The sequence below is a fragment of the Ceratotherium simum genome, chromosome 25 (genome assembly GCF_057802395.1).
Source record: "Ceratotherium simum simum isolate JZ-2026a chromosome 25, ASM5780239v1, whole genome shotgun sequence".
In the NCBI taxonomy this organism is placed as follows: Eukaryota; Metazoa; Chordata; class Mammalia; order Perissodactyla; family Rhinocerotidae; genus Ceratotherium; species Ceratotherium simum.
Genome location: NC_141924.1, coordinates 34,656,563 through 34,678,204, shown reverse-complemented (window position 1 = coordinate 34,678,204; position 21,642 = coordinate 34,656,563).

The window sequence follows — 21,642 nt, the reverse complement described above, 5'->3', positions numbered from 1 at the left end:
TTTAATCTGATATTTTTTCTTTCTTCATGGGGAAAATAGTACAGTTATAAAAATCAGAAACTATAGTTTTGAATCTAGTATATTGGGAGAATATGGGGAATATTAAGATATTTATGTGGACACAAATAAGTGATTCAAAATTACACCGAAATTCAAATTGGGAATTAGAGACAAAGAATGGAGAATATTGTATGCACTTGTGTGTGTTCTTTGTTCTAATTTAGATTGCTTATATTTCAACTTAACACAGTAAATTATTCAGTATGAGCCATGACCTATGTTATGTCCCAGAGATAATGGAATGATGACTACTGCATAGTTTCTGCCTGTAAGTAGCTTGAAATCTAGTAATGGTGTAAGGAAGCACATAATTAAAAACAAAATGGGCATCATAAAATAGATTTTTTAAAGGGTTAAGAGTTTTCAAGGACAGAGCAGATAGACTTCTGTCAGGAACAGTCAGGAGAAGGTTCAGTGAAAGTGATTAAGGAGAATTTGGTTTATATAGTAGGAAACAGAATTATACTTTACTATATAAGCACAATATAAGCTTATATATAATTTGTAGCAAAGCACATTGTTAAAAAAGAATAGTATGATTGTGTAGAAGTCTTTTCAATATGGGCAACACAAAATATTGTCCTTATTGCAGAGAAGAGGGAATCCTTCCGCTCTTCTACCTCCATCTCTGCCCACCCATGTCTTGGTAAATTCCCTTGGGAAGAGAAGATGTTAATCTTATTCCTCAGACTCCAAAACACTGTAATTGCTCCTCATTAGGGTGAAAGCTCTCCATGAGGGCAGGGATTTCTTGAAGGTTTTATTTATTGATGTGTGCCTAGATCCTAGAACAGTGCTTGGTATATAATAGATGTTTTATAAATGTGTGTTTAATGAATGAAAAGACACTCAAAATGGTGGCTATTATATGTTTTTAAGTGGTTGTTTCCATCCACCAGACTCTGTGCTGTTTGAAGGTAGGAACTAGCTCTTAACTGACTTTTATAAACAGATAGATGTAATGGGCAATGTTTAATGTTTTGGAATGAATGTATGTCAGAAAAAAATATTAATGCAGAGCCCTACAATCTACATGAAAAGGGCAAATGTCCTGGTATTTCAAATAGAATAAATATAAGTCAATGAGCTATCAAACACTTAAAGGCAGTCAAATAGGTTTTGACCTTTTCAATTTCATTCATCCTTTAACTGGAAGGCATTATTAGCGCTTAAATTACAATGCTTGTGTAAATGAATTTCAGTTCAACTAGTTATCTTTGAGAGAAAATGAAATGTGTCCAGTGTAGCTTATCCAATTATGTAGAAGAAAACCAGAATTTGTCACAAAGGAGAAGATGATGATGCCAACATATTGTCATTCTGATCAGGAAAAGGAATTGAAAATACAACAATAAATTGCACTTTCATGTGTTTATATGGGAACACTCCAAAAGAAAAAATTCTGAGCAACACAAAAGGAATTTCACCTTTGCCATCTGCAGGATGAAGCAAAGGATTTTGAATAATTTCTTTCCCCAGATTTGTAGCAAAGATTTCTCTGGAAATTTGACCTTTATCATATGACTATCTACTTCAAACATTTCCCTTTTTTTACTTTCTTCCTAATTTATGTGCCAAACGAGAAAAGTAATTTCCATTACATTATGAACAGGTCATCCCTCCCTTACTGCATTTCCTCAGGGTCAACACAATCGTAAGCAGTAATGGATATCCACTACAGTTGAGGTGGTAGAAGAGCCTGCTCAAATTGAAATAAAAACCTATCTAAAAAGTTATGCCTATAGCTTTAGTATCATCAATGGTTCTGGTAATCAGATATAATGTGTTAGAAATCTACAGAGATTATAAATCAGATTTTTTCCCACTAATAGAAACTTTCTAAAATATCCTCTTTAGCAAATTATTAGCTTAAGAAGTGGCAGAGATGATATTTTTCACAGAGTTGAAAAGAGAATGTTTCTGGTACAAAGCAATTTTTAAGCTAAAAGAGATAACTTATCCTTAGGCAAGACCCATTAAAATATTTTGATTTTTTTTTTGTGTGAATTCTCATAGACTTGGGGTATACGCAAAACTCTTGCTTTATTATATACGTGTGACTAACTGGTGGGTTAGTTCTGCCTTTCTAATTTTCTTCCTATCTAATTACCTATGTAATGGTTAGAAAGGGACTAGGTTATTGTCAAGCAGAATGTTTAATTAACTAAAGATGAATCTAGTTCTGGAAATCTAATATGGTTAAGAATCAAAATCTAAATGCTAATAAATAATGCCTTTATGTCACTAAGTAGAACTCAAAAAATCAGAATCTATGTAATATTTGACTTCTTATGAACATGTAATAAGTGATTTGAAGGGTATTTATGTATTTCTTATTTGAAATTCTACTAGATTTGCCCAACTCATTGTGGGAGATCAGAATTGGCCACCTCAAAATGTGTCTCTTTACTCTAAGCCCATTCTTATCAAAGCTCTGAAAACCAAGTAAAAGTAGAAGTTACCCTTTGTAAGAAACATTTATGTTCGTAAGGGAAATCTCCATTTGTAAAAGTTTCTCCCTCTCTGTACCAGAAAGAAGGTAGGTTGACCTTATCTCTAGAAACTCTTATCAATGCAGAATGTGAGGATTTAAATCTCCATACTCGGGCCGGCCCCGTGGCTTAGCGGTTAAGTGCGTGCGCTCCGCTGCCGGCGGCCCGGGTTCGGATCCCGGGTGCGCACCGAGGCACCACTCCTCCAGCCATGCTGAGGCCGCGTCCCACATACAGCAACTAGAAGGATGTGCAGCTATGACAGACAACTATGTACTGGGGCTTTGGGGGAAAAATAAATAAATAAAATCTTTAAAAAAAAAAAATAAATAAAAAAAAATAAATCTCCATACTCTGTTTGCTGTGCTTTTCTGGTAATCTCCCATAGCTGACTCCCCCCACCCGCAACATCCTCCTTTGTCTTTACCTGAATATGCTATTGAAGGTGAGAATCTCCACCATTTTGTCAAGTTACCCAGTTTCCTGGGTTTCTCCCATGTATACGTACATATTATAAGCTTTGTTTGATTTTTTCCTGCTATTCGGTCTCATGTAAATTTAATTTGTAGCCCAGCCAGAAAGGATCTAGAGTGGGTAGAGGATAGTCTTCCTCCCCTTCATGATCTATACTGTAGAATTCTAATTTTTGCTTTGGTAACACTATAATAGTACTATTTTGCATTTATATAGGAATTTATAGTTACCAATCAACATGTACATCAATTATATTACTTATTCCAAATGACAACCTTCTAACAAAGGCAAATATTAGAAGTTAGGGAATCAAAACTGAAAAGGTTTAAGTGACTTGCTAAAATTTGCCAGTTTTAGCAAGATGGTCCCACTTCTCTGATCATTTCACTTTGTGTAAAATTTTAACATTAAAAATTCTATATGTTTATTTAACAAATCAATATTAGCTCAATATCCTTTGTTTTTTTGGTGCTGACTATGACAAAATTCACAAAAGGGTTTGAGAAATTTCTTCTCAAATTAACATAAGATGCATCACAAAGTACTTCAAGTGTGGTCAGATTTGGAAGGAAAAGCAGTAAAGCAGAATATTTGAACACAGGATCTGAGACCAGTGTGTCTTGGTTTGAACCCTGACTAGGCTGCTGACCATATGTTCTTGGATTATTTATTCTTTCTATTCTTCGGTTTTTTCATATGAATATGGGGAAAATTACACCTTCCTCAGAAGGCTGTGGAGTGGATGAATGAAGTAAAACATGTACAAAGTTCAGAAGAGTGCCCAGCTATTCCATATTTTAATCTAGTGAAAAGGAATGCAGGATAAAGAATGGTCCCCTGCCCATTTGGTATTGAGTCAGTGAATACGTATGTACATCTTTATCACAACGTATGTACATATGTATGAAGGAGGAAAGGAAAAGAAACAATTGCCAGCTGGGTAAGAGAAGTCAATGAGTTTCACAAGTGAGAGGTGAGAATTTTGGGGGAAAATGTCACCATTCACTAATATAGAACATCTATGACTGGCCCTGTGGGATGTTATTTGATGTTATGTGGAGAAACACTCCCTGTTCCCATACAGCAATCAATACGTCACATTTCCTATAATATTAAGTGATACACAAGGATCTAACAAACTGTAGAAAAAAACAGTTGTGCCAGCAGCAGAGTAGGGACTCAGTATTACAGGTAGTGACTGGGGAAATCTAGGTTATTCTGTTTTAGATTTTTAGATCTAGATTTACTATGTTGTAACATATGGGTATCATCTTAGGAATTTTACATGACTAATGTCCTTGCTGCTCAGTGTGAATTAAACATACTTTAGAAAAGAAAGTGATATTTTTCAGGAAATAATTTTTCCTATAAGCAGCTTATATGCAATTCTGTTTTCAAACAGCTAAGTTTCTATGACAAAGTTTCAGTGCTTACCCCGTAAGCAACTAAGAACCTGGAAGCAAGGCAGGTGGTTGGTACTCCACACGTTTAAAGCAAAACCAATATTGCAGGCTGGCAGACACTTTGATGTTAATGGCACATTAGATTGCTCCTCAGACCTTTATTATAGGGACTCCAAAGGTGCAGCCTCTGATAGGTGACAGACTTCCTGTGTTTTAAGGAGTGGAACCTTTACTCTCCCTCTGGGCTGTCAGGTTTCACAGTTGCATCTCCACGGCCTTGGTGGTTTGTTAGTGAATTCCAGGACAATATCTTTCTGCTATGACTAGAAAGAAGGGTGAATTAAGTGCCCTTGATAATAGCATAGCAGAAGAATACAATTTCATTTATTTTATAGTTTTCTTTTTTTATTATGATTAGGAATTCCCTTTCTAAATGTGTATGGTATGAGCATTTAAATGATATTCATAAATTTTTAAATAACTCATGAAGACAACTGATTTTTTTTCCTTTTAAGCTATATAATCTTTCACAATAAATTTTCCCTGTGAAATAAAATTCTAGTAAGTATATGTATAAATTATATTTCTAGCATTTCTTACTATCAAAATCAGCTAAGGACAACTCAGCTATGTTCTTTTTATTCCATTATGACTTCAATAGATTGTGATTTATTTTTTAATATTTACAGGTCTATCATATGTATTTTGTGATTGATTAATTAAGTGCTCTTACCTGAAACTGGACATGCTACTCTCACTTGATACTTGATCATAATGTTTTTTGTCTGTATTCAAAATAATGTGTGATCTTGGTAGCAATAGTAATAACAGTAAAAGGTACAAAAGTGTGCTAAGATGAAAGTTTCTTATTTAGTACATCCAATTCACTTTGAAAAGTCATCTGGTTTAATTTTTCATAAAAAATATGTGTGCATTTCTCTAAAGATGTATTCTTAGGAACATCTGAAAATAATGTATTCAAATTGAATTATTTCAAATAATAGAAAATGATACAACCTCACCTTACACTGATAAAGGACCAGCATTTGGGGGAAAAAAACTACAAGCAAAAAAAACTAAGCATTCGAACTGATTTTCACAAAGTGATAGACAACCCAAGATTAATAGGCCTAGTCCTTTAACCACCTCATATGGATGTTTATTGAAGAATGACTATACACCTAACACTGCACTTTCCACGCACACTCCATCAGTATGAATCACTCGCTGAGTCAGCATGCTGTTATGGTTTAAGTATCATGCTAAATGCAAAATAGGTACCAATCGGTGTCTTGTAAACAGTGGATGTAAGCATCAGGCCAGGATTGTGCTGACAGTTCTTGGGTACATAGTCAGAATTCTTGACAACTCATACATCAGTGCAGAGCTCCTGGCCAACACATGTTGTCCCCTCTACTTAATGCCCTACTCTTTCCCCTGTCCCATTAGTTGCTGGAGTTTTATCTCCCCTAATTTACCTCTAATTCGTTCCGAAACCCATGCTGATTTGTATTCTTCCCACATTACTCCACTGAAACTGCTATTCCCAAGATCACCAGTGCCCTTGTGTTTGCTAAAACCGACACACACTTCCCGCACTTTGTGTGTGGTTCTTTTCTTCCTCACATGAACTGGTCCTGCATTTGACACTGTTGCCTCCTCCCACCTTCATGAAATACTCTTTTCTCTTAAACTCTATTAGATTACTTTTCTCTTAGTTTTTTTGTCGACTTATTTGGGCTGTCCTTATTTATTTCCTTCTGCCTTTCCTAAATGTGAATATTTTTCAAGAACCTGTCCTTAGTTCTTTCCTACTTTTAAAAGAAATTTTCTCCTCTTATATTCCTGGGATATTTTCATCTATTTCCATAGGTTTATTTATGTCCTTATGATTCTCAGGGCAGCTCTTTCTCCTGAACTCTAGGTTTATATATCCAGTCACATGATGCATATTTTTTTGTCTCTACTTGCTCATATTTATCTACTTTTCTTCTCGCCTGTGCCACAATCTCTGTCCAGGCCACATCCTCTTCTTCCTCAATAACTCAACATACACTTGACTGACCCCTCTGTTCTAAAGTTGCCTACTTCCATCCCATCAACAGAGAATCAAAAGAGATTTTTTTCTCTAATATATAAACATATTCATGTCACTCCTCAATAACACTAAAATTCTCCAATTACTTCCTCCTTCACACAAGGAACAACACAAACTTCATACTAAGGCTTTATAAGGTTCACTGCCTCTCCTGTCTGCCAACCTCTCCAGCCTCATCTTTCCCTCTGCCTCCTTGTTCCCAGCCTCTGTCACCTAACTATGCTTTTGTCATAAAGTCACACCTCATTTTATTGAGCTTCACTTTATTGTGCTTCATAGATACTGAGTTTTTTACAAGACCCGCCACCAGCAAATGATTACAACTCACTGAAGGCTCAGATGACAGTTAGCGTTTTTTAGCAATAAAGTATTTTTTTCTTTTGCTGAGGAAGATTTGCCCTGAGCTAACGTCTGTGCCAATCTTCCTCTATTTTGTATGTGGGTTGCTGCCACAGCATGGCTGCCAACGAGTGGTGTAGGTCCACACCCAGGAACCAAACCCAGGCCACTGAAGTGGAGATCACCTAACTTAACCACTAGGCCATGAGGCCGGCCCAATAAAGTATTTTTTAATTAAGGTATATACATTGTTTCTTTTTTAGACATAATGCTATTACACACTTAAGAGACTACAGTATAGTGTAAACATAACTTTTATATGTGCTGGGAAACCAAAAAATTTGTGTGACTCCCTTTGTTGGGATATTTTCTTTATTGCATTGGTCTGGAGCCAAATCCGCAATATCTCAGGTATACCTACTGACATTTTTGCAGATTGATCAATATGGTTTGCTCTCTCTTATCGCTGAGCATTTGTATATGCTATCTGAAATGTCATATCATTTTACTTGGCTAACTTGTACTTTTTTTTTTTTTTTTTGATCTAAGCTTAGAAAACACTCCTCTTGGAAACCTTACCTTAATGCTATAGACTAGGTTAAGCACTTTTACTGTGAATCTCACAGTACTTTGTAGTTACTCCTAAGTAAGTACTTGTCTCCTTCACTAAAGAATGATTCTAGAAGGCCAGTTCCGGGTCTTATTTATTGTTATTTTCCTTAGAGCTTAGGATAGTGCCTGGAATAAAGTTGCTGTTAAATAAATATTTGTGATGTGAATTAAAAACCAACTCAACTACAAAAACTTGAGTCAAGGCTGTGTAATAGAAAGTAGGTATATTTTAAGATACATTTTTGGATTAATATAGCTTTGTGTGACAGTTCTAGATAAAAATCTAACTCGTCTTTGCAGCAGACTGAAAAGTCTAATTTACGACCAAAGTGTAAATGTAGATGTGCTGTTGACATTACAGAAACATATGGTTCATAGTCACAGAAAGTACATATGCTTTGGATGCAAATACAAGAAAATAATGAAAGGTTCGGGGTCTCACCTAACAGTCTACAGGGAGGGAGTTTTCAGGGTTGGTTGAAAGACCTGGATTCAAACACCTGAATTCTTTCCAGCTCTCAGGCCTCCTTATGCTAATTGGCTTGGCCCTCTGACAACTTAAAGTTGACAAGACATGTGCAGCAGTTCCACAAAAGGGATTTCATTCTCTCTGTGTCTCTATTTTAGGAAAAAGAAATCTAAACCACTCCACTCTCATCCCAGCAGGTTTCTATTCATACCTTATAGGCCAAGACTAGGTCCCAGTTCTTTCATTTCTAGATCTCTGGCAAGGGAGATGAGATTACAAAGACAGCCTAAATTAATAACGGTGGGGTGGGTAGAAATGGATGTCAAGCAATCGGCCACCATGATCACTAAAAAACCAAAGATCAGGAAAGTTACCACTGTTCAGCTTCTGAAATCAATGACACATATAGGATGCTTCTTTATTACGCAAATATATCTGAGTATCATGGATGGAAACAGGGGGCTGAGAGCTCTTATATGGTCAGTTAAAATGGTATAATTGCAAGCAGATTTACTGACTAAATGATTCAAGGACCATCTCAAGTTTAACTTGAAAGAAAATAGCAGTTGATTGCTAGAGAAAACAGAAGAGGGCAGTTTAATATGAGTAAAAATATTCTGCAGCCATGAGTCTAAGAAGCAGAGTTATTCACTGTAATTATCCTGGTAAATGATTGCTAGAAATGGTTTCAAACAATCTCAGCTAAATTTGTTTACCTGAAAAAGGCGTCATCTTGAACAAGATAAGTATGTTATGTGTCCCATTAGCCTAGTCCTTTTTAAAACATTGTGTATTCAGAGATAGAGAAAGTAGAAAGAGTGTGGATGTTTAGTTTAATGTAAACATGATAAGAATGTAGAAAATGCACACACACAAACATACTATATATACACACACACACACACACACAATGAACAAAATGGCAATCTATCTATTTAATAAAACAGTGTGGATAAAAGTTCTGGAGATAGATAACCAACTTTTAATTTGTTTCCCAGTTCCATTACTCACTAGCAATGTGACCCTCCTAACTAATCCTAGGCTTCCTTATCAATAAAATCCTGATAATAAATCATTTGCAACTCTTAGGATTGTTGTGGGGTTAAAGGGGAAAATGCCTGTAAAGTGTTTAACAGTGCCCAGCACATTGTGAACATTACATAAATATTAGCTATAATAACATTACAATCATTATTTACAATATTAAGCCATAGTAAAAGAAGCAAAATCATTTCTTATTCATACAACTTTTTAAAAAATTATTGATTAAAACCTTTTCTTTTCATCAGACTTTATGAGCAGACCAAAACCACTACTACAATAGGTTCAAATTCTTCTCTTTGTTTATATCTCTGTGGAAATTAAGTTGGAGAGGTAACATCATGCAAAAGGTTTTATATTTTAGGAGAAAACCTAATCTTGGTTTAAGTTTTTTGAGGCTTACAGCCCATTTATAATAAAATAAAGTTTCCTGAAAACATGAATCAGGAGATATGACAGAAGATGGAAAACAAGATACTTAAAAGAACACATTGAAAAGTGACATCATAAAATTAACTGTAGCAGTTAATCCATAAATAATTTTATGTTACAATCCTGAAGGACAAGGAATTTGTTTCTTCTGTGTTTTATAAGACCAGCCTACTTTACAACATTAAGTTACAACACCTAGGTGGTTCTTAATAATGTTTTATCTGATGACCACAAATAATACTTTTGTAACTTTTCGTTTCCTCTGAATGAAAGTTTGCTTCATATCCTACTGTTTCTTCCTCTGTATTCTGTGGGCTTGGCATCTTGTATAAATGAGCTAAAATATGTATGCTGTGGTTGTACAGTCATTTGAAATATATAGAATTATTTTGCAAAATGTAGATCACTTTTAGTTATCATTTATTACAAAATCAATACTAAGGCAATAATAATATAATGACTGAGTTGCAGTTTAGTCATTTCTCTTTACTTTTTAAAAGCTATGTGAACCCATGATAAAATTAGGACATCATTATCAAAATGCATTTTGATAATGGCCTTTCTTCTCCAATAGAGAGTCCCAATCAAGGGGTCTGCAAGTCCTAAATATTAGAGTTGGCAAAGCTCATCTTCTGCCACTACAATGTATAGTCAAGTAATACAGAAGTCTGAACACAGAGAAGATGCTTTGATCTGTTTGCAAAGCATGACCCGCTATTGAAAGAATTAGCTGTCTTGAGTGTTACCTTGTCATATTTTATATACTTTCATAGTTTTGTTGTTTATTATTCTATAGTATTTGATGTTTTCTATTACAATCTTCAAGTTTACCAAACATAAAAAAGAGGCATTATCATGCAAATGTAGGCACATGCATTCTACACTGTTATGGAGTTTATTTGAATGCAGCTTACATGGTTTCAGGGTCAGCAGTTGCAAAGTTGTCACTGAAGGGACAGCTCTAATGGGCTGGAAAACCTGAACGGCACACATAAGCTTTGTAGCAGATGTAAATTTGTATTGTATGCCATCTTCAAACTGTTAAGCCTTTTTACTCAATAATCAATATTGAGTAATTTCATCCAACACAATAATAAAACATAGAATTATTTATGGTTACAATAAAGGTGTACTTTTTGGTCACAAGAGAAATGAAGAAGTTACTGGAGAGGTGATATGATTTAATGCAAAGGCCATTGAACAAGCAGCAAATGCTCTCAAATGAGATAATAAATGTGAAAGCCTTTGCACAAAGCTAAAGTATTATGCAAACATAGCATTAATATTAAAAATCTAAAATGTTCATTTCTAGCAGACCTCATGCATTCTGGGTCTACTAGAATAACATTAAAAATTGTTCAATACAAATAGCAATATATGGTGCCATGGGAAACTCTAAGACCCATGTTGCAAGTTCAGACTTGGAATTTATTGCTTTTGTGATCTTAAAGGTTGACCTTTAACATTCTTTTCACACACAATAGTTTAACCTTGTTTTTATGTAGTGCTATTCAGCTGATGTTCTTGTCTTCTTCTTTTAGGAAATGTTCCATAGCAACTGCATTATTAAAACTGGGCATGCTCCAAAAGAGGAGTCAGATCCTACGGCAAACTTTGATTCAATCTCAATGGAATAAGTGCAGGGCAATTGTCCCAAAGTCATCACTTTTGGGATGTCTCAATAAATGTGGCTTTGAGAACATGAAAATTTGTCTTCACGGAAGCCTGTAGAGGAAGGAACATGACTATATTTGCTGTGAAATGTCAAATTACACAGAAATTTCAGAGGGCTGGTGAAAGTCTTAAGAAGTTAATTTAAGAAGGCTTATAACTCTTTTTTTTCTTTTCTTTCTCTCTCACTCTCTTTTTTTTTTTTTTGCTGGCACTTGAGCGTGTTTCAAAGAAATATGTTTACAACTGATATCAATACTATTATCTGTTTGTATTTGTTTGATACCCTTTCCAAATGAAGTTCAGGAATGTCTATAAAAATGATCTCATCCATCCTTAGAACACGCTTATGTTGAAAGTAGTGGAAAAAAATGTTACTCATCCTTTAGCAAAGTAAGAAAAATAAAGTATAAAGGCTTTAGGTGAGCTGCAATTAAATCAGTGGGAGATCCAGAAATACAACCAAGCTTTCACACTTCTTTTCCTTTTATTTCATTTTAATAATAGCACCTTAGTTCTTTTACCTTACTTCACTGATTTAGAGATCTTATCCCTCTCTATCCAAGTAGCACATGAGCTCTGTGAAGGCATGAGATTCAAAAGCAACTGTTTCATTATATTTCCAGAACCTAGATGAATGTACAGAAAGTGATTAATAAATACGTATTAAACTGAATTAAATTCTCTTTGCTTTTCATTTAACAAGTACATGCATATATATATTTTTTTAATTCAAATATTGCAAAAGGGTTATACAGTGAAAAGTAAGTCTGTTCCATCCAGGTATACAGTCCCTGATCCGGAAGTAAATATTGCTAAAATTTTTTTGTCATATGTATCTTTCCAGATACTTCCATGCTTATTAATGAGTGCGTGTGTCTTAGTATTTGCATTCACTTTTGAACAACTGAGAGAGAAAAATAAATACTCTGTACTACATTTTTTTAAACTTAATATATATTGGATAACTTTTTATGTAAACTTTTTATTTGTAAATAACTTTAAATTTACAGGAAAGTAGCAAGAATAAAAATAGTATAAAGAACATCCACACATTCTGAACCTAGATTTACCTATTGCTAATGTTTTACCCTGTTAGTCTTTTGTTTAATCTCTTTCCCTTTCCCTTTCTCTCTCTTATCATTTGAGGGAAGTAGCACACATCATGGCCTTTTACTCCTAAATATTTTGACTGTAATCCCTAAGAATAATGATGTTCTCTTACATAATCAGAGTAAAATTCTCAACATAAGTAAATTTAATATTGGTAAAATACTTTAAAATAATACACATGCACATTCCAACTTTACCTATTGATTAAAAAATATTCTTTAGAACATTTTTACCTCTCCAGTATAGGACCAAATCTAAGATGAGGGATTGCATTTAATTATTATATGTCTTTAGCCTCTTTTAATCCAAATCATATCAGAGCCTTTCTTTGTCTTTTAGGCCATTGATAATTTTGAACAATAGAATCTTCACTGCCCCCTTTTTAATAGAATGTTCCTCATTTTAGATTTGTCTGATGTTTCCTCACGATTAGTTTTAGATTATGCGTTCCAGGCCATAACAATACATGGGTCAGTTTGTTCTCCAGTAATCAAATCTAGGGGCATGTAATATCCATTGGTCCCTCACTGGTGATGTTAACTTTGAAAGTTAAAACAACAGTCCAGGTGTTGTCTGATTTTCCACTGTAATATTCTTTTTATTCTCCGTTGCAACTAATAAGCAGTCTCTGGGGAGTCACTTTACGACCACGTAAATATCCTGCTCCTCATCAAAAATTTCCCCCTAGATTTAGCATTAGTGATTCTTGTTTGATCCAATCTCTACTATTATGGAAGCAAAATGACAGTTTTCCAACTCCCACTCTCTCTGTCTTCATTTCCTAGTTGGTCGTTTGCATTCTAATGTAAAAAAGGACTGTATCTTCTCCCCCATTTATTTATTATCTTTATTATTGATATGGACTTGTGAATTGTTATTTTGTTTAATAGCTTATAATTCATTACCACACTTAATTATTTTGGTCCTCGCATTTTCCCGGATTGGATCAAGACTCTGCCTTGAAAGTCTAGGAGGACTCCAGTCAGGGGCAGAGCTGTCCCGCCCAAGAGGAAAAGGCAGCCTGAATCAGCAGTGAGTGCTTCCGTGGCAGCTGATCCAGGGCTGGCCTCAGGTCCTAGACCTGCAGGACTGCTCTATGTGGGAAAGCACTTTACCAAGTGTCATGTAAACGCCAAGGGAACCTCCTCCAGCCCTAACTGCAGGTGGTTAACCACATGTCAAAGCAGCCTGGTCTGACAGCACTGACAGCCTTTTGCTTCAGTCTCCCCAGTTGTCTGGCTTGGTCCTACTGAGCCACTGGTCCTGAGCCTCATCTGAACCTGCTTGGCCAAACAGCCCTCATATCGTCAGAGACTGAGGGAGAGGAGGAAATTGAGAAGAGATCATTCATGTTACCGACGGTGGCCTCCCAGTGTCTCAGAAGTAATCCCCACTCCACTGCCCACCCTCTTCTTTTTACTATGCCATCAAATTGCCCTGGTGTCTCCCTTTGGCTGGAACTTTTACACAGCTTCCTGAGACCCTGGGAAGAACATTTAAGGGCCACTGAGTGAAATTTTGGTTTTCCCCAGGGCCTTAGCCTCAAGGAAGACAAGTTCCCCTTTATGCTGTGAACAGGCCACAGTGGTCACAGCATTGCACCATTTTGTCCAACTCCAGAGAACACGTGGCCAAAACTCTCCAGGTGCAGGAGCCTGCAAGACAAATGCAAAGAAACGGCCCTCGCTTCCAGCTCACTGGTGGGAAAGCTGTTTTTGTCAACCACGGATGCTGCTTCAGGTCCAATCTCTCTTTCACCTGAAATTGCATCATTCCTCTTATTTAAATGTCTGAGCGAAGCCCTGATGTCCTCTCAGATTCCCAAATTTTGATGCTTTGTCCCCCTGTGAATAGGCATGGGACCTTATACAGGCGCCTTTTTCACTATTTCTCCTACTGCAAGTTCCACATGTACTCGCTTCTTTTTTAATCCTGTAGTTTCTGTATATAAGGATACTCGACTTTGGACTAGAAGTTTCAAGAGCCTTTACTGATTTGGTTTGATTGTCAAGGAAAGTACTTTAGAATAAAATATTAGTGTCTTTCAAGTCATACAGAAAGAATAAGAGGAGGAGAAGTGGGGAAAGGGGGAGAGCTGAAAGACTAGCTGTGCCATCCAACCCCATCTGTATACAGCCCCCCAGCAATGGCTTGTGAAAGGCAGTAACCCCCGACTCGTCATCTCCACACATACACACACACCTCAGCTCCTTGAGGGTTCTGCTGGCCCCTCAGAGCTTTCAGCAATGCAAGGGGTGGGAACTGACTCCAGCTGCTAAAGGAGTTCAAGAGAGGGAAGCCCGCCAGATATTATGCCTCATTAAGCAGACTAACAACAATGGTGGCCCCAAGTGATAATATCAGCAATGTGACTCTCAATTGCCCTCCTCTTGATAATGGCTGAAAACAGGGGTCCCTAATCCAAAAATGTCTTAATGAGAGTCAAACACTCCATCCCTTCCCCAGCTCTCCAAACCTACAGTAAGTACATGTGGCTACAGCTTTTCCTGGTTGAGAGGTTAGGAGGAGGCAGCTCGCCATCTTCCTTGCTCCCATTATTACCTTCTCTTGGCTACTGATCCACATTCCTCATTCAAAATTAGCTCTTCTCCAGTGAGCTCTGCTAATTGCAAGTTTAGCGAGATTTGTAGCAAGTCTGTACAAATGGTTAGGCAGTGGCGGCTGACAGTCACTTAGAGGTCTCAGAATACGCTGTGATTGCTCCCTGTGGTAGACATATCCTAAGGTGACCGTCAATGAGTCACATCCTTGTATAATTCTCTCCCTTTGAGTGTAGGCAGAACCTGTGTCTGACATACAGCCAACAGAATATGGCAAAAGTGATGGGACGTAACTCCCATGATTGTATTGTTATATAAGACTCCATCTTAGCAAACTCGAGCAAGAGACACCCTGCTGGCGCTGAAGAAGTAAGCTGCCTTGTTGAGAGAGCCTCCTGGCAAAGAACCGAGGCAGACTGTAGGAGCTGAAAGCAGCCCCCAGCTGACAGCCAGCATGACAAAGAGGGGACCTCAGGTCTACAGCTGCAAGGAACAGAATACTGCCAACACTTGGGCCTGAAAGAGAATGCAAAACCCAGAAAGGAACACAGCTTGATAACACCTTTATTACAGCCTCTTGAGACTCTGAGCAAAAGATCTCTTTAAGCTGTGCCTGTATCACTGACCCACTGAAACTGGGAGATAATGTCTCTCGTTTTAGGCAACTAAGTTTGTGGAAATTTGTCACACAGCAACAGAAAACTAATACGTTCCCCATGCAGTGAGAAGAGCCCAGGAGGAGAAAAGAGGGGCCACAGTCTAGCCTAGCCTCTGTGACTTCTAAGTCCAGCTCTTGACGCCCCCAACCTGGTTCCAGCAGGTAGCACTGCTGTTGGAGTTGATTTATTGTTTTTCTCACAAAGACAAATAAGTCAATTGAAGTAAAAGAAACGTAAGAGAAGGGCTTCTGAATACTCAGAAGAGCAGTGTCTTGCATAAGGCATGCCCACATGCCCACAGGCAGAAGCACACTTACTGTACTTCCCGGCATGCTTTGCTCTGTTTGATGATGCTGGGCTGTTGTTCACTGACAGTCTCCAGCATATTTATACCAACTGGACTGGGAAAGACGGTGACTGCCACAGCAGCTTGGAGGCTGCGCAAGATACCCTCAGAATGACAGTTGTTCCTACTGACACCATTGTGGCAGGAGGAAGACAGGGATTAACAGAGGAGTGAGTTTCACTGACACCTTCTGAAAGGGACCTCAGATCTAGTTCTGGCTTTCCAATTACCAGCTCCCAAATTAAGCTTAACAGACAAATCCTTTCAGATTATGGTTCTCCAAAGGGATCTAAGTCTGCGGTCTCTCACCATATATGCATTTAATCAACATTTAATGAGCTTCTACTCTATGCCAGCACTGCTGATACAGCAGGGGAGAAAACATATGAAATCTCAAAACATATGGAAGTTGGAGTCTAATGGGAGGAACAGAGAAGAAATGCCAACTAAAATACATGACAGGAAAGTGCAGGTGCTGTCTGAGCACAAAAAAGGGACACCTCACCCCCTGCAAGACTGCAAGACGGTCTGAGAAGGTATCCCATATCCCACCAGTGATGACATCTCATCTGAGATGTGAGGATAAAAAGGCATTGGCACTGTGGAAAGCTCCAAGCAGAGGGAGCAAGCACCAACATCCAGAGCTGAGTGTGAGGAGCAGCGGGGCTGAAGCAGGGAGTTTGCAGGTGAGTCATAATAATAAGGTACAGCAGTTACGCAGCATGTGCTGGGTGCCAGGGTTGTGCTAAACGGATGGCATCTATCGTCTTGTTTGAGCCTCACAACATCCCTCAGATGAACAACTGAGACACAGAAAGGTTAAGCGCTTTGCCCATGGTTGTACCCCCGGTAAGGGGTGAAGCTAGAGATTAACGTACAGCTGACTGCATTCAGAGCCTACACTCTTAATCCCCACTCTCATGCCCCGGTCTTCATCTCAAATCAATAAACCAAGTGGTGGGGCTTCAAGTCAGGCCTCTATCCTTCAATAGAGCCACCAACCCAACCAAGAGGTCCAAATCCACCCCAGATTCTGGAACATCTGTGACCTCAGAATCTCTGTCCAGTCTCTGAACTCTTGCCAGTAAGTGGGGCCAAGACAAGGCTTCTTCCAGTTACCAGGTCCTTTGTTACCAAGCCAGGTTTCTACATTGAGGCTCTACCCGCTAGACCTGCTGAAAAGCAGAATCTTGCCTCTGAACCCAGACAGTATCCCTATTCTCAGACCTCAGACACCATGCTTTGCCTCTTTTAATGGAATTCTTCATATTTTGGTTCCACCAGTACCCTCAGATTGCTTTTGGGTCTCTGTGCCTCTGTCTGTTCTCTGGGGTCTAGTCCTCCCTAGTACAGCCTGACTACAAAACATTGCTGAGAGAACAGCTTCATCACGTGAAGGTGGCCATGATATTCCCTAGGCGTAGTATTGTGGCCAACTTTTCCAATTTCAAAATCCCTTTTAACCTCACTTTTCTGTGAATCCATGGTGCATCGCACTCCTTCTGTGTCGGCTGCTAGAGTTAGTAGTCAAATTCTGTTGCTTTGTTTTTCAGACTACAGTAATCCCCCCTGATCCACGGGGGATACCTATGACAAAGAGTGGTTTATAAATTATGCAGAGTTAGAGATTAACAACAATGACTAATAACAGAATGGAATAATTATAACAATATATTGTAATAAAAACTATTGTAGATCTTAGCAACCTCAGGATATGATTTTTTTTTCTTTCCTTAAATGGAGAACTTTCACTTTTCACTTAAAGAAAGAACTTGACAGCTCTCTTTGGTATATCTGAATCGTCAGCACCACTACTCTTGTGCTTTGGGGCCGTTATTAAGTAAAATAAAGGTTACTTGAACACGAACACTGCGATACCACGGTGGTCGATCTGATAACCGAGAAGGCTACTAAGTGTGTGATGGGCGGGTAGTGTATACAGTGTGAATATGCTGGACAAAGGGATGAATTCATGTCCTGGGCCAGACGGAGCAGGACGGTGGGAGATTTCATCATGCTACTCAGAATGGCATGCAATTTAAAACTTATGAATTGTATTTCTGGAATTTTCCATTTAATATTTTCATACTGTGGTTGATGGTGGGTAACTAAAACTGTGGAAAGTGAAACTGCAGATAAAGAGAGACTACTGTTTTTTGGAAAGAGAACGGATATCATTTCTCTCCTGATTAGAATATTTAAAGATGTCTTAACCTTCCCAAGAAGAATAAATTAATCAAAGTGGTTTTTTTCTAAGCAAATCAGAAATGTCTTCTAAGAAGAATTCTATAATCATTATAGAGCTGCCAGAATAAAGAGCTCAATGTGTCGCCAACTTTGAAAACAAAATTTTCTATCACTATATGTATATTTTTACGTATGTAAAGATACATAATTTTATGTGTGTGTACCTTTATTTTGCATTTATACTTGTGTATTATAGCGTCATACTCTCTCTAATCATGTAGATTTTTAACCTGTATCCACTGCAAATCTTTCTCCCTTTGGGTTTCAGTTAATTTCTCCAACCTCTTAAGGTATGAGAGCTCTTCTATTTAGCAGGTTGTGAATATTTCCTGGCACGGCCTTGCTTCTTTAGAATATTTTGCGCACTTCTGGAGGGTCCAAATCTTAATGTCAGGAGGTTTATTTGTTGATTTGCTTACAAAGCAAGAGCTGTTTACTGTCTATAAAGATGCTTATAAATGGCTTCAATTGAAACAGAATTATTTTTATGAGAATAAATTAACTGCTGAGTAAATAATCCCACAATTTTCTACATTTTTCGATATATTGCTGTCCTTTTTTTAACCATGATGATGTTCTAAATATAATAACTAGATATGAAGTATATTTGCTACAAGTTACGAAGACTAATTTAAAGGAGTAAATGTTACGTAATATTTCACATATTCCAACCATGAAATAAAGTTTTTCCATTTATGAAGGAGTCATTATTTGACAGTTCTGTCCAGCAGGTCTTTATTCCTTTTCGGTTCTAAATTGCTTGAGCATGACTTCATTTCCTAACAATCAATTTCCTGCCAGACTCCTTGCTGTCTAGCATCTCAAACTACTTTCTTTAAGGCCATCAGTGACCTTCTCTTCAATTTAAAGTGCAGTTTTCTTTGTTCCTATATTTTCAGCCTTTCTGCTGCCTTTCATACGGTTGGTCACCACATTCTCAATTACACTCTTTCTAGTTTCAGTAACATTAGTTATACTGGTAAAAATTATATATATGGTCACTCAGTTTCTATACCCTTTGCCAGTTTCTATACCTATGCCTCTTCATATCCTTCAAATATCTGTGTGTTCCAAAGGACCCTTGCTACATTCATATGAAAATTTGTACGTAGATATTGATAGTATTTTTGTTGTTTGGCACAAAACCCAAATTGCATAACCTATAATCTTACTTGATATACTTATGTACTATAATCAGTTATGGAGTCATCCACATATTAGTGACAAGGAGGCTGCAGAGGTGGGCAAGTACTCTAGGAAAGTCAATTCAATTTTCCTTTCTATAATTGAGATTGACTAATAACTCAGTGCTTTTGTTTTTCCCTGGTACAAGTACAATTTTTGCCAGCTTCTGTTTGCCTACACCATTTATTTAGCTGCTATCCTTACTCTAGACGTTATGTTAGATCCTGGAGATTCAATGGTGACTCAAAACAGACTCTGCCATTATTTTCACGAAGATTAAAGTCTAGTGGGAAAGATTGGAATTAAATTTTTATCAACCAAGAAATCCTCCAACTGCAACTCTTGGAAGTGGTAAATATTGTTTTACGAGCCTGTCATAGGAAAATTTTACCTGGTCAAGGCGGCGAAGGAGGACTTCCTTAAGGATGCACTCTTTAACCAAGATTTGAATGATGAGTAGGAGTTAAGTATGTGAAGAAGGTTGAGAGGAATCTACTAACCAGAAGGAATGGTGTAAGCAAAGTCACAGCGGTGGGACAGAGAAGAGATTGTAAGAGAGATGAAAAGAAGGCAAATGTTGATGGAATGCACAGACCAACAATGTAAACTATATTAGCTGTGTCATTATCCTACAAGTAATGGAAAGCTATTGAACACTTTTAGGTGACAAGGGGATGAAGAGAGGCTATGGGGAGAGGGTGAAGTTAATGCCATGTTCAGATTTATTTTTCCTGCATAAAGATTTGTGTAGATTTCCTACCCTCAGCACCATCTTTTCCTTCCTGATCTAAAATTAGGAGGCAGTTCTAATAGTTTAGATTTAGTTTCCTCCTGAACTAAAGGCCTCTCATTCTGAGTATCCTTTGTTCTAAATAGCGGAATTTCCTAAAGCTTCCTCTCTAGTTGATGTCGTCAGTCACATTGCTTTTGCATGTCAACAATTTGAAAATGGTTCCTAAATATCTCAACTCCAGTCTCGTATATTCAATAGCTACAGTACAATATGATAGCTTTGCTCTTTAATGGGCATCTCAAACATAGCGTATTCAAAGTATACAAAGGGAAAAAGAATCAGTTTCTATCCTTCCTCCCTTCTCTCAGGCAGTCAGGCATTCATTTAACAAACATTTGCTGAACCCTCTTCCAGGCCATGGGTACTCAAAGAATTAGGCTGAATCTTTGACTTCAAGGGAATAATATATTCTCTATAATTAGCTTTCCTATTCACTATGATTAACTATCACAATCCTGTATGCTAGTGGAATTTTTGTTATACTTTTTCTTTTCACTTTCCCTAAAATGCTTGCTTTCCTGGATCCCTCCCTCTCTAATGCCTCACAGTCCCACCTATTTCCTACTCTTAAGACCATTTCTGTTTCCTAATTTAAGTTATCACTTGTACCCCATTATGCAATATTGCTCTGAGAATTAATACTAAAGGTTTGGGCAAGCAGGAAGGAGTTCTTCTAGGAGCAGGAAGGCAACTGTCTGCCTTTCCTGGAGTGACCTGTCCTCTTGTCTCTTGTGTCCTGACATGACATTCATATTCTTGATGCAACATCAGCACCACGCTTATCTCTGTATCTCCACCACTTACCAGAGTGCCTATAGCCTTGTAGGTGTGGGAGGCTATAGATAAAGCCTAATTGATTATGCCCTCATTGGATGCCATCTCTTTCTCCATATTGGAGACTCACCATTATTGTATAAGTGAATAAACTTAAAATAACAGTTTTGGGATAGTCTTATGAGACAACTGTGAAACTGGTGTATGGTCTTTCCTAATGCTCGGTACCTCTTTCACTCCTTCTTCCCCCATTACTAAAAGGGGGAATAAATCACAAGCCACCTAAATCACAGACAGAAGGGAATGGGATGATGCTTTATTTTTCTTTTAAAATAGTTTTTTAATAAATAGCTTTTATATAATGTTGTTCAAGTAATTTAAAAAATAACTACAGTGAGTTGAGTCATCTGATAAGAAGGGAGTTCATTCCCCTGGATCTTCCAGTTGACTTCAGCCCAATATTGAAACATTGGGCCATTCAGGATCAGCCATTTCCTATCCTTAGCTGACATCTGCTCAAGAGCATCAAGAGTGAATAATTACTGACTCAAGATCTCTTTCCTAAACTCTGATATTCTCCTCAATTACATCACGTGTGACCCTCCTCTGTATTCCTGACTAATTAGTCACCCCACTGGATATCATCCAATATTTAAAATAAATTAATAGGATGAGGAATCTAATAACGCTATTTGAAATTTAATGAAATGGATTCTCTTGGCCTTTCTGTGCCTTTGATGGGTGAGACTGCTTTAAGTAGTTTCAGGGAATCTTGCTTCATTTCTTTTAGGAAGCATTCCACATTTACTCCAAACCACAGTGGTCCATCTCATCACAGACCTTCCACAGTATTTAAATGTAGAAAAACTAAAT